The 18,582-nt window shown below is 35.7% G+C and overlaps 1 protein-coding gene across 2 annotated transcripts in view; it reads left to right on the top strand.

Moving 5' to 3' along the window:
- Window positions 1–18,582, top strand: part of Nipped-B (Nipped-B cohesin loading factor) — a 129,407-nt gene that overhangs the window by 7,923 nt on the left and 102,902 nt on the right. For both annotated transcript variants that reach the window (XM_090395331.1, XM_090395330.1), the window contains exon 2: window positions 2,459–2,537. The gene's annotated coding sequence lies outside the window, so the exon portion shown is untranslated. The remainder of the gene's footprint in view (window positions 1–2,458; window positions 2,538–18,582) is intronic.

Here is an 18,582-nt window from a genome sequence, read left to right as displayed (position 1 = left end):
CAACTGTTATGCAGTTATAGAAGAGATGGATGTTATTTTAAAATAACATCAGTCCATATCCATAAAATAACTTTCCCTCTTTGGAGGCATCTGTAGCTAAAATCAATAAACGGAATGAGACCAAATTTTATATTGAGACTTTTGAAGGCATGGGGAGATGAGGTCTGCAAAAAAAAAATTTAGTACCAAAAATCGTCAATAGGGGAAATTTTGGCACTGCCGGAGCCGAAAACAAGCCGATAATTACATTAACGGCAGATAAAATGGAATAATAACATTTCGACAGTGTAGGCGACAGCCACATCACTCATTCCAGTTGGATATGTGGTGCATTACAATGATAATAATAATAATTAAACTAAAACAACTTGGGAGAGAGAGAGAGACAGAAATTAATGTAGTGATTGAACTCACAGGAAATAATGTTTTATTCATCAGAATCTGGGTCCCCTGGACCACATACATGATTTTCAATGTGCTGACCTTGTGTACATCAAATTGCATCCAGTGTGCGACATGCTCTACAGCTGAGCATAAGGAGTCGGATTGGATGTTCATAACAGCTTGTTTTATGTTCTCATTCAAGACATGCAAGTTGGGAATGCCACCAACATTCACAACGGATTTCAAATACCTCCCACAGACAAAAGTCACATGGAGTAATGTCCAGGGATCGAGGCGGCCATGCTGTCGGAAAGAACTGACTGATAACCCTCTTGTTACTGAAATGCTGGCATAAAAGGCGCTGTACTGAATTCAGCTCACATCACCCCAAAAATAAGCCCCATCACCCCACAATATTCTCCAAGGCCAGTCATTGTTGACCTCCATTCAGACAAGAAATGTCAACACGAAGGTCATGTCCTTATCATAATCTGCGGTAGTTAGTGCTTGCACATGACTGAACTTATACGGATAGAAGTGAAGCATTTTCATAAGATTTGCCACACTGTTCCATAAGCCATATCAAGTTTGCGAGCTATGACACGAGCGCTTGGACCAGTACTGGTCCCTGTGTCGTCGAACACCGCAGTAGCAACGTCTGTTAACGTATCTTCTTGCACTGCTTTCCGTCCTCTGCCAGGTCTAACTCCTAGTGATCCAGTTTCTTCACACTTCTTAATCATAGCTCTCAGTGCTACAGCTGACATAGGATCTGTATGCAGGTTATGAAACCTTCTAAATTCCCGAAGGGCTGCTACGGCATTGCACTGTTTAAGGTAAAACAACTTAACAAGTAAAGCACGCTGAGGCAAGGTAGGATGCATATTGAGCACAATTCGTCAGTCATTCGAATAACTGCCTCCAATCCCTTTTTAAGTGGCATTGGTGGCGCTGCTGTCATGTACGCACAGTAAAATTTGCATAATCCTTTTTATTTGCGTTTACTGCAAATATTTGACTGCTTTTGGCTCTGCCAGTGCCAAAGCTTCCCCTATCAGTCACTTTTGGTACTAAATCTTTGTTTTGCGGAATTCATCTCCCCATGCCTTCAAAAGTCTCAGTATAAAATGTGGTTTCATTCTGTGTTAGTTTTAGCTACAGATACCTCCAAAGAAAGAAAGTTAATTTATGACCACCCTGTATATTAAACTTTATGTATTCATATGAGTTTTGTAGTAACTTGAAAAGTGTGCCATTATTTTCATGCCAGTTAGTTGTGTGTAATTCATTATATTGTGATTTTGAAAATGAACTATTTTTAAGGAATGAAGACGGCAGTAGGAAAATGAATTGAATTTGATTTAATGACCCAATATTTTGTGACAAATGATAACTAAGATTGGGTTTAATAGGTTCTAATATAGATGGTTAAAGCTACTAGTTTCATCACATATGCTTGTGGCTTCTTCTGGGTTAGAAAGAACAAAAAAAATATAACAATAAGCGGCACACATTAACCATAACATAACTAAAACTGAACATGTAGGAACTGGAGACACAAAATTAAAAAAAAATTTGGTTTTAGTTATGTAATGGTTCATTTGTACTGCTTATTGTATATTTTTTGTTCTTCCTAATGCATAAGAAGACGTTTGGCTAAACTAGTAGGTTTAACTATCTATATTACAACTTATTAAATCCAGTGTAATTATCATTTGTCACATTCGTTTTTTTGCTTGGAAAAAACTACAATATTCATCATGACCCAATATTTTGCTTTTGTCATAGAGACATTTATTGGAGATCCAATTTCTGATATCTGTCTGACAGAGACAAAATAATGGAGTTATTAAACCAACATTTAATGCATTCCTATTGCTGTCTTCTTACATTAAACCAAAAAAAATGAACTTCAACCACAATGTAAATATACAATTAGAGGATGGAATAGCTATGTAAATATGCAGTATTAATAAATATCACTAATGCAAAGTTAGTAATATTGTAATTTTTTCAGTATTTTCACATTTTTTTATTGCCAAAATGTGATATTATAACAGATTGCTTTTGTTAGAATAATGCAGGTATGGAACATCTGTGATAGCGTTATAGCACATATGAATATCTAAGCAGAGCTACCAATTCATTTTCAGGTATGTTTTCATTTTACTTTTTTCTTTTCTTTGGTTTATTGTTATTGCTTTGTCATACCTTACTTTCATTTGCTTTTTAATAGTTAGTGGATTCTCCTCTTTGTAAGTCTGAAATCCTCTATAACAAGTATGATTTATATTTTGATATATATAATAAATTTAGTTTAATCCTTTATCCAAGTGTGAGCAAACAAAGTTTGCACCTGAAAGTACCTTACTACCTTACCTGGTGTTGGACTGGGGTAAGGTAGCACAACACCGGGCAACTAGTTGCAAAGGTGGAGCAAGCTTACAGCACTCCTATCTGAGATAGGAGTAATGTAAGCTACGTTACATAACTAAAGGAGAAAATTTTTTTTGCGCCACACTTTATCCAAGTGTGGCGCAAACTTTGTTTGCTCACACTTGGATAAAGGATTAAACTAAATTTATTATAGTCTAACCAAGTGAAAAATAAACTTTCAACATCTTTGATATATATATATATATATATATATATATATATATATATATATATATATATATGAACTTTTGATACAATAAACTAATCCCAAGCCAATGTAAATTTTCTACACTTCTCTTAAACAAAGCTTTTTCTGTACACAATTTTGAAGACACCGGGTTTCTATGTAATACTTCAAAAAATTTCTTCACTTAAACAAAAAAGGGAGATGTAGTATAATAATAACTTTGATTAATAGATGATGTATTATTGAAATTTCTTTATAAAAAAGAATTGTATTCAAATATTTTCATAATACATACTTCTGCTGGTTGGCCATCATTGACATCTGACATATAACTAGTTGAAAAGTTTTTTATGAAATTACATTTTTTTTTTTTATGTATATTAAGATATAAAAAAGATATTGTGATAGAGGCAATGATTTTGAGAGCTAAAAGATAAGTTGTTTTTGAAAATAATTGGTGATATTTGATTCACTTTTACTGGATTACTATTTTTATGACTATTTACTTATTTTTTTATAAAAGTTTATTTGCTTGTTTGTTTAGTGCTTAGACCTATTATTTTTATTATGCATATATTATTTGTTATTGGCATTGATGTGAAATAACTTAACAACTGCAGGTGATTTCAATATGTGAGATTTTATTTGCTACAGCCTTTGCAAAATATATTTGCTTCATGGGGTAAGATTTGTGATAAGAGTGAAACTAGCGAGCATGTATGTTGGAAGTGTCTTGAGAGCAAGAGCCAGGCATGTGGAGAGTTTAACAATGAAAGGTTATGAAATGAGTGCGTGAATGTTAGCAAGATTGTTGCAAGTAAAGTGGTGGAAGAGATTGAGGGCACATCCAGTACAGAAGATAGCAAGAATGAAAGGGTGGAAAATGTAAATAATGACCAGATGGTAATGAGAGATAGTGCACTTATTTGGGGTCTTCACATGATAAAACACGAGATAGGATGTTTGGAGAAATGCTTGCCAAGTGGTATTGACAGAGAAGTAAAAGAAGACAGAGTATGAAATAGTAAAAGATGGAGAATAGGATAGAGTTTTGTGTTGAGACCAAGATGAGAGGAATACTTGATGAAATTATATTTCCTGAAGTAAAGAGTAAGAATTTTAGTAATGCTGTAAGGTTGTAGTAAGAAAGAAAATGAAAGAGTGATTATTTTGCAGGTGACAAGTGAGCAGTATATGAGAAGATATGAAAAAGTTGCAGTAAAAACAAATAAGAAGGTTCAGAGAGTAAAGATTTCTGTTGTCATGATGTGATAGAGGCAAGTTGAGAAGAAAGATTGCAAATGAATCAATGCATAGGTTGTGCAAGAGGATTGGTGTGGAGCTCATGAATGCAAGAAGTTTCACTGAATTTGGAGTTAGGTTTCTTGAAAAGTATAGTTCAGTGAGTATTTAAAAGTTTAGTCAGGGAAACTAGAATAATTGGGAGGGGGATGCAAGCAAGTATCAGTGTAGGTATCCTAGAATGAATGATTGGGAGAATGCTGAGATTGTGTTTGTGTTCTGAACTTGAGTGTGGGATAATCATCACAAAGTGTAAGGGAAGTTGTGGGATGAAAGAGGGAGTGCTGCAGTTTGTATATACTAATATCAGAAGTATTTGGAATAAGGGAAAAGAACTTTTGGTCAAGATGAAAACTAATGTTAATCTTGGCCAGAAGTTATAGAAATTTAATGAGATTTGGTTTACTGGTATGATAGGATTTAATAATATTAATAGAATGCAAGGGTTATAACATTTTCAGAGAGGACAGAGGGAACATAATGTGGGTGAGTTTTGTTAATGATAACAGAAGCATTGAAGCCGATAAAGGAGCATGTCAGGAGAATAGGGATGTAACATTTAAGGCTATTCAGTATGGGGATAGAAGTCAACAAGAAGAACAGAAATATATTGTTGGTTTCTACTATATGCTGGGGTGAGGTACAAGGGATAGCATGCACTGGAAAATTAGCACAGTGAGCGCAGTAATTATTATGTGAGCTTTTCTTTTAGTGTTGCACAGTGATCAGTATTCATTTTAGAAATTATGGACTTTACAACCGTGTTATAAAAAAAATCTTAATTTCCCGACGTTTAGATCTTCATATTAAAATCATCATCTGGAGCATATACAAATATACAGGACAAGCTGAGTTACATTACATACAGTAAGCTAGAGAAACAATGATTACATCGCAGGCTATTCTACTGGCATGATCTCTAGTGAAAAAAAAAAATTATTTAGAAACTATATCAAGCTAAATTCTATTTATGATAACATGAGTAAACATTCTTTCTTATAGATAGTTTTCTTTCAGTAACAATGATGTCCTATTTTTAGCATTACAATTGTTATTTTTGATTTTGGATCCTGGATTATCTGTAGTCCTAATGTATACAGGGTGTCCCAAAATTCATGCAAGAAGTAATTTTGATAGAAAACACAGGTTTTTAATTCAAAATTGTAATTTCTTATTGATTCATAAAGTATACAGTATAGGGTTATGCATGGAATAGCATATCGGGTAAATGGCCTCCACGGCTTTGCTGGCACATACGCACTCTTTTGTCAAAATTTTCCATGACCGTTTTGCATAAATGTGGCTGAATTTTGTTGATACAGTGCTCAATTTCCTCCTTCAAGGCGTGGGTGGTCATGGGCTTGTTGGCATAAACCTTAGACTTCAAAAAACCCCAAAGGAAAAAAGTTCAATGGCATTAAGTCACATGATCTGGGCGGCCAATTCTGATCACCAAAACGGGAAATTACACGACCAGGAAATGACTCATGCAGTAATTGAATTGTTTCTCGGGCTGTATGGCATGTGGCACCGTCTTGTTGAAACCACATGTCGTCCACATCCATATCTTGCAATTTAGGAACAAAAAACTGGATTATCATGTCGCGATAGCGAGCACCATTAACTGTTATTGCCTTACCAGCCGCATTTTCGAAGAAGAATGGACCGATGATGCCTCCAGCCCAAAATCCGCACCAAACAATGACACGTTGTGGATGCATTTGTTTCTCAACAATCACTTGTGGATTTTCTGAACCCCAAATGCAACAATTTTGTCGATTAACGAAGCCATCAAGATGAAAATGAGCCTCATCGCTGAAGATGATTTTGTTCGAAAAATAAGCATCCACTTGTTGTTGTTCCATAATCCATTCAACGAACTCTCTTCGCTGTGTGTGGTCAGTAGGCTTCAGTTCTTGAGTCAGTTGAACTTTGTAAGCATAAAGATGCAAATCTTTCGTGAGAATGCGCTCTCTACCGCACAAATGGCGCTAAATTTAAATCTTGCGTGAATTTTCGGACACCCTGTAGTTCCTCTTAGAGAGGAAGGTTAAATAGGTCAAATATGTGCCTTTCATATGTTTGAGATTTTTTATGACAGTCTAAAAATCTCAAACATATGGAAGGCACATATTCGACCTACGGAACCTTCCTCTCTAAGAGGAACTATAAACAGGACTATAGGTAATCCAAGTCCTAAATCAAAAATAACAATTGTAATGCTAAAAATAGGACATCATTGTTACTGAAAGAAAACTATCTATAAGAAAGAATCTTTACTCATGTTATCATAAATAGAATTTAGCTTGATGTAGTTTCTAAATAATTTTTTTTTTTTTTTCACTAGAGGTCATGCCAGCTGCGATCTAATCATTGTTTCTCTAGCTTACTGTATGTAATGTAACTCAGCTTGTCCTGTATATTTGTATATGCTCCAGATGATGATCTCAATATGAACAAAACGTTCGGGAAATTAAGAGTTTTTTTATAATACAGTTGTAAAGTCCGTAATTTCTAAAACAAATTATTATGTGAGCATTCAACTAGGGCAATAGATTGAAGGAAAAACTATTACAGAGAGGGAAGGAAATTGAATTTATAGCTGCAGAGATAACTCAGACAACATGCAGTGGAGGGCACCCAAGTTTTGAGAGAGTGCTGGATGAGGTGATAGTGCTAGAGAATCTGGCAGTAACCAAAGTAAGCACACTGCCTTTGCTTAGAGAAAGTGGTTTTGACCTTGGAGATTACCAGACATACAGAATTTTTAGTAAAAAAAGTATATGTGGAATTACAAAGCAGATGATTATGACAAACTGGATGAACCAGCTTAGATCACTGCAGTGGCATAAGAATTTGGAGGGAAATATGTCAAGGAGTATTTGAAGAAAACAGAGTCAAGAGAGTTAGATAGATGAGCAGTATCATTATACAAGAGTTGCAGGAAAAAATTGTAGAGGTATATAAAGAGAAAGGCAATCATCAAGAAGGCCAATGCTAATTATGAGAGGAAGCTAGCTGATAATTTTAAAGAAAATCCAAAGAGTTCTTTCACTATGTAGCAAGTGAAAGAAGGAATGACTGTGGAAGAATAACTTTAGTAAGTGCTGATGGTAGGAAGGTAATGGAAATAAACTAAATGTTTAAGTTACCTAAGTGATCATTTTGCAATGATGTACCATCCAATTGAAGATATTGCAGTGCCAGATGTGACAATGACTGAAACAAGAACAGAGGTATATAAATCGGAAGTGCTTATGATACTACAAACCTTAATGCAAATACAACTATGGGATATCAGCCTGTGTGTTATTAGAATGAGCAAGGGAATTGACAGATCTTCTGACCAAGCTGTTTAATTTAAGCCTCATTTCTGGGAATGTACCTTTGAAGTAGAAGGAAGTCAAAATAATTTGATTGCATAAAGGAAGCTCCAAGACAACGGTAGCAAATTATATGCCAATCAGAATCTCAGGAGAAGTAATTTAGATATTGGAGAAGTTTGTAAAAAGCAGAATTTAGGAATGGTGGACATGAATATGATACTTTATAGAGGGTAACATGTTTTTGTGAAGGGTAGCTTTTGCCTTAGCAATTTGCTTTTTTTTTATAATAAAGTGACAGTTCAAATTGAATAAAGAAGATGGCTATTCAGTGATACCGCTGGACATTTCAAAGGCATTTGGCAGGATTCTACATGGAACTCTGTTGCATAAATTGGAGCAAATGGGGATGGATTAGAGGGTGGCTGATGGACAGATATCAGAGTGGTTTATAGAGGAGTTGAGGCCAGGAGAAGGCAGGTGGTTAGTGGTGTGCCACAGGGCTCAGTGGTTTGTACATCAGTGATTTAGGAAATGATTTAAGGGAAAATATTTAGTTGTTTACCAATCAAGGTAAATAATTAATGAGCATGATATAAATGTCCCATAGGATGAATTAAGACTGGCAGTATGGACAAAGATTAACGGCTGCCAAGTGCAAAGTTATACAATTTGGGATTAAGCGATCACATACCGTGTATGTACTACGTTGATGGAACCACAAGAAATAAGTGATGCTAAGGATTTGGGGTGATTGTGGACAAGGAGTTGAAGTTTAGAGGGCTTATTATAAAAGTGGCTAGAATAGCACATCGGAATACTTAATTATTGAAGAAATATTCACAAACAAGTTTAGAGAGGTTATTTCCCCTTTACAAGACTGTAATAAAGTCACATTTTTGCAAGCGCATGCAAATCTGGTCACCTGGATTTTATGGGAATGAGGGATTGGTGCAGATGACCAACTAAGATTGTGGCAAATCTATGGAATTGTGCTCCCTGTAAGGATAGATTGAAGGTCTTTTAACTACAAATGCTAATGATAGGCACCAAAGACTTTTTCAGTGCACCATCCTTCAAGCAAAAATCTAGTCCTATCCTGGTAATTGTATGAGAAGGTTGTTAGCAAGGATAGGACTAGATTTTTGCTTGGAAGATGGTGAGTGGGTTGCCAGTGGTGGTTGTGAGTGCTTCATCAGTGAAAAGAAAAGAGAGATGAGAAAACATGTTTTTAAAGGGATTTTATAGAATTGACAATGAAGACTTTTTTCTTTTCCCCAGTATGTTGCAGGTAAGAACAAGGAAGGAGCCAGCTCTCGAAATTGTATAAGAATGTAGTTAGTAAGGATAAGACTAGATTTTTAGATTTTTTGGAGGGTGGTGAGAGAGTGTTTACCAGAGACGGTTGTGAGTTCTTCATCAGTGAATGAGTTGAGATGAATGAGATGTATAATAAGTGTTGTCTGAATAACAGTTATTGTAGACCACCTGTGATGAGTATTTGACTCCATGGGAAAAGAAATAATAATGACTAATGTTGATGCAGCATGCATTCCCAGATTTAGTATATGGAGCATATTGGGGGGGCGGGTGCAAAATATCTCAATATTGAGATGTTTTGAGCCATTGATTTGTGATTTACATTAGAAAGCTCTGTATTCTTACTCATAAATTTGATTTATTCAGTTTGCAGATTCATATCTTGTTGATTAATTTTGATGGTATATATTAGAACACAGAATGATAAATAAATAACTATTTATTGATTTATTGCTGATATTTCGCTGCTGTTTTAACCAGCTTCTTCAGAGCACAAAACATAGTTTGTCACAGTGTGCAAGACTACAACAACACAAAGACTAAAGTCCTAATTAGGCACCCTCTATGTTAAAAAAGAAAAAAAAACACAGAGAGAGAGAAAGCAGGTACTAGTTATGTCTTAAAATGACTATCTCCCAAATCTTAGGCAAATTTATACAGCCATATTTGTTCAGATTCAGAGTATGTTTCAAGGCTTCTGTTGCTTCTAAGAACAATCTCTTTGACTTGTAAAAGCTTCTGTGCAGTACTTTTATTTTCTTCCAGTTGATCCTGTGTGTGCAAGGTTATCCAAAGCATGGTCTGCTAGGTCCGACTTGCCATAGCGATAGTGCCGGATGTATTTTTTATGTTCACCGATGCAGATGTCCGCAGTTCTTCCTGTTTGACTGTAGTAAGTTTGATCACACAAGCAGGGTACTTCATAAACTCCTGGATGTGATAAAGGAGAGATGCTCTTTGGGTGAATGGATGAGAGTTGCTAATTTAACACGCGGTCTGAATACAGTGCATAGTTGATGTTTATTGAGAACTCTAGATATCTTTTTTGATGTGCCTTTGGATGGTGACTGTTTTGTTGTAGTTCTCCATGGTGGATAATTGGAAGGGTTTCTTGGGAGCATTTAGTATTTTGTCTATCTTATGGGGATTATAGTCATTGGCTAAGAAGTGTGGTGTAAGTGAGCCAGTTCAGCAGCAAGAGCATTTTCATTTACACCACACTTCTTAGCCAGTGACTATAATCCCTATAAGATAGACAAAATACTAAACCACAAAGTGAGAACAATCTGTGGGTTAACGTTTTTATGATACCATACTGTTAAGAAGGGTGATGGTGCGATTGTTTGTGTAAATATCTCCCTGTATGTGTGGATTTTCTGAAAACTGAGAATGATAAGGAACTATCTGGAAGACATGTGATTAGTGTATCCAGGAAGGGCAGACAGTTATTAGCTTCCAGTTCCATTGTAAAGTGGATTTTTGGTTGTTGGCTATTTAGATGCACTAAGAATGCATCCAATTTGCCTGGGCCATATGGCCAAATAGCAAGCATATTGTCAACATAGCGTAGCCAGAGCATTAGCTGACTCAAACTTACTACGATCAAACAGGAAGAACTGTGGACATCTGCATCAGTGAACATAAAAAAATACATCTGGCACTATCACTGTGGCAAGTTGGGCATAGCAGACTATGCTTTGGATACTCCTGCACACAGGATCAACTGGAAGAAAATAAAAGTACTGCACAGAAGCTTTTACAAGTCAGAGAGACTTAGAAGTAACAGAAGCCTTGAAAGATACTCTGAATCTGAACAAATATGGCTGAATAAATTTACCTAAGATTTGGGAGACAGTCATTTTAAGACATAACTAGTACCTGCTTTCTCTCTCTCTGTTTTTTTTATTTTTATATTTTTTTAACATAGAGGATGCCTAATTAAGACATTAGTCTTTGTATTGTTGTTGTTGTAGTCTCGTGTACTGTGACAAACTGTGTTTTGTGCTCTGAAGACGCTTATAACGCCATTCTGACACCACCGAAATATCAGCAATAAGTCGATAAATAATTATTTACTTATCATTCAGTGTTCTAATATATACCTTCAAAATTAATCAACATGTACGGCTTATGACGAACACATAAGCCTTTCTACACATTTGAGGTTCATATCTTGTTAAAGAGTGTCAATAAGCGTTTTTATTTTATTCAGTGAGTAATAATTTGTCTTACATGCTTTATAGCAAAATATTTGAAATTGCTATTTTTTTTTCACCCTAAGTTTGTGTGTATATATATACACACACACACACTCGGGTCTCTTTTTATGCGGATTTGAAGTTATGCGGTACATAACTTCAAGATACAAGACCTTTCGACACTTCGGCGCATGTCAACAGAAGGAGAATCCATTCCGATAATAAGGTAATCCAGCTTTTCCCAAACTTTTTTTATGGCGGAACACTTCACAAATCCTGAAATTTTCACGGAACGCCTTGGTTATTTAGTAATGTATTAATTAATAATTAATTGTTAATTTAGCTGATTTTTTATTATTAATTAATAATTGACCATTAATAATTAATTAAACAAACCATTAAATTAATTTGTGCTGATTTTCATTGACATATCCCATTCTGATCACCAAAAATGTATAATGTTAAAAGTACTTGCGAGTGAATGCAGACTTTTTCTCCTCCTTTTGTACATCCTGGAGATCGCTTTGTAGGCTGGAGGTGGATGAATCACTATCTGTTGCATCACAAACACCTTCAAAAAGAGATTTCTTAACACTAAAATTAAACAAAGTCCCTTGTTTAATTTTGGTGTTAAGATTTTAATATGAATAAATCTCTTATTCATATTAAAATTAAATCTGTAGGCCTATAACTTTTAAAAAATCATGGCACTACAGTTTCAAAACAAGCACTTTCACCCTACAATACGAACTTGTGAAGAAAGTATTCAGAAAAACCTGTCCTCCTCACTGCAAATATAATTTGAGAAGGTCTTGAACTGTGCAATAAATTGGAAAATCATTTTATTGTTAATGACACGAATTCTGAACGAGCCTTTAAATTCCAATGTGAGCTGAAAAACTGTATGTCTGGATATCACGAGCTCTATAAAAAATGAGTGAAATAATCATCGCAAAGTTTAATCCCTGATTACATTGTCAGAAGGAAAAAATCGGCACAGAACGAGGGTGAAGCTAATTCTGTTTGTGAAGAACCATTGCCTTTATCATACAGATCTGATGCACTGACTATCTCTTCTTTTGATGGAAGTGATTTTGCACCATTTCACAAATGTTGCAGATAATTCTGATGACAAAATGCAAAAAAAAAAATAATAAAATAAAAAAAAAAAAAAAATTGCTACTTTTCAATAAAATTAAATGAATAAAGCTCTAAAGCAAACTTAGGCATTCTTATTTTCCTGAATTTTCACTGAGCCTCCATAGCTCAATCAGTATAGACGAAGCTCTTTGGTCAGAAAGACAGGTTCGATTCCCATCAGTGATATGAGGAACCTTTATTTTTGGTATCTTTCAACTAAAGGTGAGTTAGCCTGTCTCATACAGAGATAGGGATTTTTCCCCACCCGGAAACTCTGGTTTTTTTGTCCCCCAGAACAGGCAAACCAGCCCATGAACACACGCATCTATAGACATCTAGGACATGCTTGAAGGCATAGGACTAACCACCTTATCCTCGAGATGCGGTCACGGTTAAATGAATAGAAATCCTCGACACTGCAAGTTAAAAGAGGAGGGAAGGAATAATAAGAATTTTATTTCTATAAGTAGAGCTGAGATTTACATCTCCAGTTTTGATATCTTGTTTAATGCCATTTTCCTTTGTAATTTCTCCGTATAGATGATGAATGACAATGGAGATATTGTGTGCACTCTTTTCTCACACCTGATTTAACATCAAACCATCTTCTTGTACCTCCTTCGATTCTAACTGCTGACTTACAACTCTAAGTAGCAATAGCATTCAACACCAGACATGAAGGTAATCTTCTTGATTGGAAGTCAAGGAGTTTATCTTTTTAGTATTTGAGTACAGTTATGTGGGCAAACTTCAAATTTTCATGTGCACATTTTCATGTTCCAACATGAAAATGTGCACAATTTCACATGGGTAAAATACACAAGAAATAAGAAATACCTCATTGTCATTGGTGAGAGTGATATCTTTATGCTGTTCAGAATACAAGAGTGCACAACAGATTTGAAATAGAAGGTTACCATTGCTTAATTTTAAGTCTGATAAAACTGAATATCACATTGAACAGAACAGTGTGTAAGAAAGTATTTAAAAAAAAAGTAAAGCGACCAGCTTTTAGAGGTAAACTGTAGACAAAGCTATTCAAACGTTATTGAAAAAAGAATGAAACAGTTCAAAAACAAGAACCAAACCTTGGAGTCTCAGTGGAAACATTGATTGTTCAGTTAGGGAGGCATGTGCTGAAGTTGTCTGCAAGGATAGGAAAATAAGAATGCCATGGTGGACACAAGAAGTTAAAGAAGCAGTTGCAGAAAAGAAGAAGAAAGCATACTGAGTGTTTGTTGACAGAAAAGCTGTAAAAGAATACAGAGAAAAATGTAAGAGAACCAAGCTCTGTGTAAAAGTACCTAAAAAATCTTTATTCATACCAAAGTCATAGGAAGACTTTGGTATGAATAAAGATCTACTGAAGCTGTTTGCAAAGACAGAAAAAATAAGAACCTGTGGTAAACACAAGAAATTAAAGAATCATTCCTGGAAAAGATGAAAGCATACTGGATATTAGCAAAATGTCAGCAGATGCCCTAAAAGAATACAGAGAAAAATGAAAGAGAGGCTAAGTGAGAAGAGTTTAGTAAGAATACAGAAGGTAAATACTAGGAAGGTGGCAAAATGTTCTGAAGGCTATTGAAAAAGCTTAGAAATGGAGGAAAGAGTACTGAAAGGAATCAAAGAAGATAAAGGTGACATGAAAACTGAAGCTAAGATATCCTAGATGTCTGGAGTAGTTACTAAGTTGCTTTAACTGTTAAATGGAAAAGCAGTTTTATTTAGCAGTCTTCAAACAGACAGAATAATAGAAATTTTCAGGAGGAATGCAGACAGGAGTACATATCAATACTTGAGATAGAAAACACATCAAAATCTTGAAATGTTGGAAAGGCAGCTGGAGTAGATGATATTCGATCAGAAATGCTCAAATGTGCAGATGTAAAAGTTTTGCAGTGGCTACACTGCAGAATTCTAAGGGACCTCATCAGAAAGTTGAATTCTTGATGACTGGAGTCGAGTTCTTGTACTTCCCATCTATAAAAAAGGGGGAATAAAGCAAAATGTGAGAATTACAGAGGAATATCTCTACCAAGTGTTCCCAATAAAGTTGTATGCTATCATACACAAAAAGAAGCAGAGTAAAAAAGTAGTGGTTGGCAGGATCACATTTTAACTTCACAACAAGTAGTTGAGAAATCAAGGAATATAACAAGGATCTGTACTTAAGTTTTGCAGATCTGGGGATCAGAGAAAAGGTTTTCAAAATACTATAGGAATATGGAGTAAATGGAACATTATACAGATCATTGTGTCATCTACATTTAAATTGTAAATCAGCAGTTAGAATTGAAGGAAATATAGGTGGACGATTTGATATAAAATCAGGTATCAGACAAGGATGCACATTATCTCCACTCTTATTAATCATCTATATGGATCACATGAAAGAAAGTGGCATTAAACCTAACATCAGAATTGGTGATGTACTCCTAAACACATCCAGTGCAAGTCTCTAGGATTCTTTAACTCAATTGAATAATATATATAATAAATTTTGCATGAAAATCAGAAATAAAAAGACCAAAAACCTGTGAAAATAAAAAGAACAGAAAATTTCAGCTGTATTCTCATTGGAGAAACTATAGAACAAATAAAATATTTTGGCTATTTAGGTACAATTTTTAGTGAAGATGGCAAATCAAATTTCGAAATAGATAAGCTGGGTTGGTATGGTGTGAGCCAGTCAAATAAATTTATATGAAATAAGAGAGAAATTATCCAGAATGCTAAACTAGCAGTATACAAGACAGTGTTCAAACCAGTTTTAAGTTGTGGATCTGAGAATTGGGTTAGAAATGAAGTACAGGTATCCCTTGTTTAACGTGGGATTTGATTAACACAGCAAAATTAATTGTGACAATTCCTTTATATATATGTGGCAAGAGTTTTAATTAATGCACCTTTAAATTTACCATGCTAAAACATACAAGCCTTGATGAGTGCTTCCTGGCCAAGAGAAAGAAAGTCGTGAGCATACTGATGTCATTCCTCCCATTAAGCATTAAGAATGGGTGTATTACAAGCTCCAGTTGTTCTGCTGTATTTACAAATTACGTTCTTCGTAAATTTTACAGCCCATTAATCATGTCGAAGAATAAGAACAATCCCACAACTGGGTCATTATGTGAAAAAAAAAAAAAGAGGAGGAAAGTAATTATCTTAGATACAAAACTTGATATAATTAAAAGATTTAAACGTGGTGAAAGTAAAAGTAAGATTGCAGGCGAATTTGGTTTTAATGAGTCTACAATATGGACTGTTTTATTTTATCCAAAGCTGAGTATTGTGAGCAAGGTAAAGTTGCATCTACTTCTGCAAGTATGCAATGCACGTGCAGCCAAAGTGTTACAAGGGTTGAAATGGAAGATCTGTTGATTATTTGGCTGGAAGACTGCAATCAAAAGATAATTCCAATTAGTGCAATTAATATCACGGCCAAATCTCTAAGCCTCTTTTCAAGACTTAAAGAGACTAAACAAAGAAGACAATTCAAAATTCACAGCTAGCAAAGGCCTAGCTTGAAAATTTTAAATCTAGGTCTGGACTAAAGAATGTGAAAATAACAGGTCAAGCTGCAAGTGCTGATGAGGATGCTGTAACTACATTTCCTGTTGAGCTACAGAAAATTATTACGATTACTGCCACATTTTCAATGTAAAGCATTTCATGTATACTAATGCCAGGAGTATTAGGAACAAGAAGGAAGAATTTTTGGCCTTGGTTGGCTCTTCTTGGCCACAGGTTATTGGCATTAGTGAAACATGGCTGACGAAAGATGATATAGTTAGTGGGATAGAATGTGTTTAGGACGGACAGAGAGAATAAAATGGGGGGAGGAGTGTTATTGATGATAGCTGATGAACTGCAGCCAAGGAGAATTGAAGTTGTATTGCAGGGCAGTGAAAAGAGTTCATTTGAGGCTATTTGGTGTGAGATTGAGACTGGCAGAACAAAATATACAGTTAGGTGCTGCTATAGTCCAGGTGATGGAATAGATGGCGGAGATAGTATGCATAAACAAATTGATGAAATGAGTGGAAGGAGGGTAATTATTATGGGGGATTTCAACTATGATCACATTGATTGGAAGGAGGAGAGGATACATGTGAGGAAGGAACTGGATTTTATTCAATTTTTAAGGGATAACTATCTGAGATAGCATGTAATTGAAAATACTAGGGGTTTGAGAGTGCTTGACCTAGTAATAGCATCTGAGAATTTGACTGTAATGAATATGACCATGTTGCCACCTATTGGAGAGAGTGATCATAAGGTCTTGACCTGGGAGGTGGCTAAAGGTGTGGAATTTTTGATTAAGACAGGGTATATGTGGAATTACCGTGCTGGCAAGTATGACGAGCTTAGGAGATTGCTTGGATCAGTGGCATGGCATGTACAACTGCAAGGGCTGGATGTCGATAAAGTATGGGAAGTGGTCAAGGAGCATTTACAAGAGGTTATGGCTGATTGTATACCTACGGTCCGAATACTAAAACAAGTAGGGGTTAAAAGGGTGAATAACACCATTAAGCTTGAGCTGCAAAAAAAGAAACAACTGTGGAGGGAATTTAAAGAGAAAGGTGACCTGCAGGCACACGAACGGTATAAAGTGCAGGCCAGAAGGGTAACGAGTGTGGTAAGAAAAGCAAAAGCGGATTATGAAAGGAAAATATTTTTCACTTGGTTAGACTATAATAAATTTTGTGTAATCCTTTATCCAAGTGTGAGCAAACTGGGGTAAGGTGTTGTACCACCTTACCCCAGTCCTGAAGATACTTTCAGGCACAAACTTTGTTTGTTCACACTTGGATAAAGGATTAAACTAAATTTATTATAGTCTAACCAAGTGAAAAATAAACTTTCAAATCTTTGTCTAAATCCAGAATAATTTAATAAAATGGAGGCACACCGTTTGGCAACTCCTATAGGTAGAGATGACCTTGCTAATGCTTCTGCATGGTATCTCCATGGGCCTGGCTCCCACTGAAGAGACCTCAATGAAGGTCGAAACTAGTATGGGTAATAGCCCTTCCCTTAATGCATAACATTATACATATCTGCAAGGAGATGTTTTGCATTATGGGAGATACTGAGATAGGAGATACTTTCAGGCGCAAACTTTGTTTGCTCACACTTGGATAAAGGATTAAACTGAATTTATTATATGAAAGGAAACTAGCTATGCAAGCTAAAGAGAATCCTAAACAGTTCTTTCAATATGCTGCAAGCAAAAAAAAAAAAAAAAACTGTACATGGCAGAATGATTTTAAGGAATGCTGACGGTAAGGAGGTCACTGAATCAGTCGATATAGTGGAATTATTGAGTGAGCACTTTGCAAGAGTATATCATCCAGGTGGTGACATTGAAAGAATGAAGGAACCATTAGTTTATACGGGAATTGTGATAAATGAAGTGGATTTGAATAGTCTATTACAGAACCCTAATTGTGAATACATCTGCGGGATTGGATGGTATAATGGCACAGGTCTTACGTGAAGCGGCTGAAGAATTATCAATGCCCTTGACCATGTTGTTTAATCTGAGTCTCGGGTCTGTTTAGTCCCGAAGGTGTGGAAAGAGGGGAAAATAGTTCCACTGCATAAAGGAGGATCCAAGACTACTGTTGCAAATTACCGACTGATCAGCATATCAGGAGTCGTTGTCAAGGTCTTGGAGAAAGTAGTCAAGGGAAAAATACAGAAATGAATTGATGAAAATGAGATACTGTATGGGGGACACCATGTCTTTGTGAAAGGTAGATTATGCCTCAGTAACTTGCTCAAGTTTTATTACACAGTGACGGCTGAACTGAATAAGGGTAATGGGTTTACATTGATACTGCTGGCCCTGGCTAAGGCCTTTAACATGATACCACATGGAATTCTAATCCATAAACTGCAACATATGGGAATGGATATTGGATTGGTGATATGGATAGGTGGGTGGTTGATGGAGAGATATTAGAGAGTATTTTATTCAGGAGTAGAGTCCGAAGGACGGCCTGTGACTAGTGGTGTGCCGCAGGGTTGTGTTCTTGGACCACTGCTGTTCAGTTCATTAACAATATAGGGAAGGATCTAAGAGGAACAGTTCATTTGTTTGCTGATGATTCACTATTTCCCTACCCAACATGCAAAGTTGGGTAGGGCAATGGTGAATGCAGAAGATGTCAAAATCTTGCAGGATAATTTGGATAGATTGGAGTTCTGTGCTAAGGAGAATGGATGTCAATTTAATGTGACAAAATGTAAGGTATGCATTTTGGGGTGAAAAGATTAGCAG

Source organism: Typopeltis vanoorti, chromosome 7 (genome assembly GCF_054136105.1).
Source record: "Typopeltis vanoorti isolate ZY-2024b chromosome 7, IOZ_Tvanoo_1.0, whole genome shotgun sequence".
In the NCBI taxonomy this organism is placed as follows: Eukaryota; Metazoa; Arthropoda; class Arachnida; order Uropygi; family Thelyphonidae; genus Typopeltis; species Typopeltis vanoorti.
The sequence above is the reverse complement of the archived record's forward strand: the minus strand, read 5'-3'. Positions and strand labels throughout refer to the sequence as shown.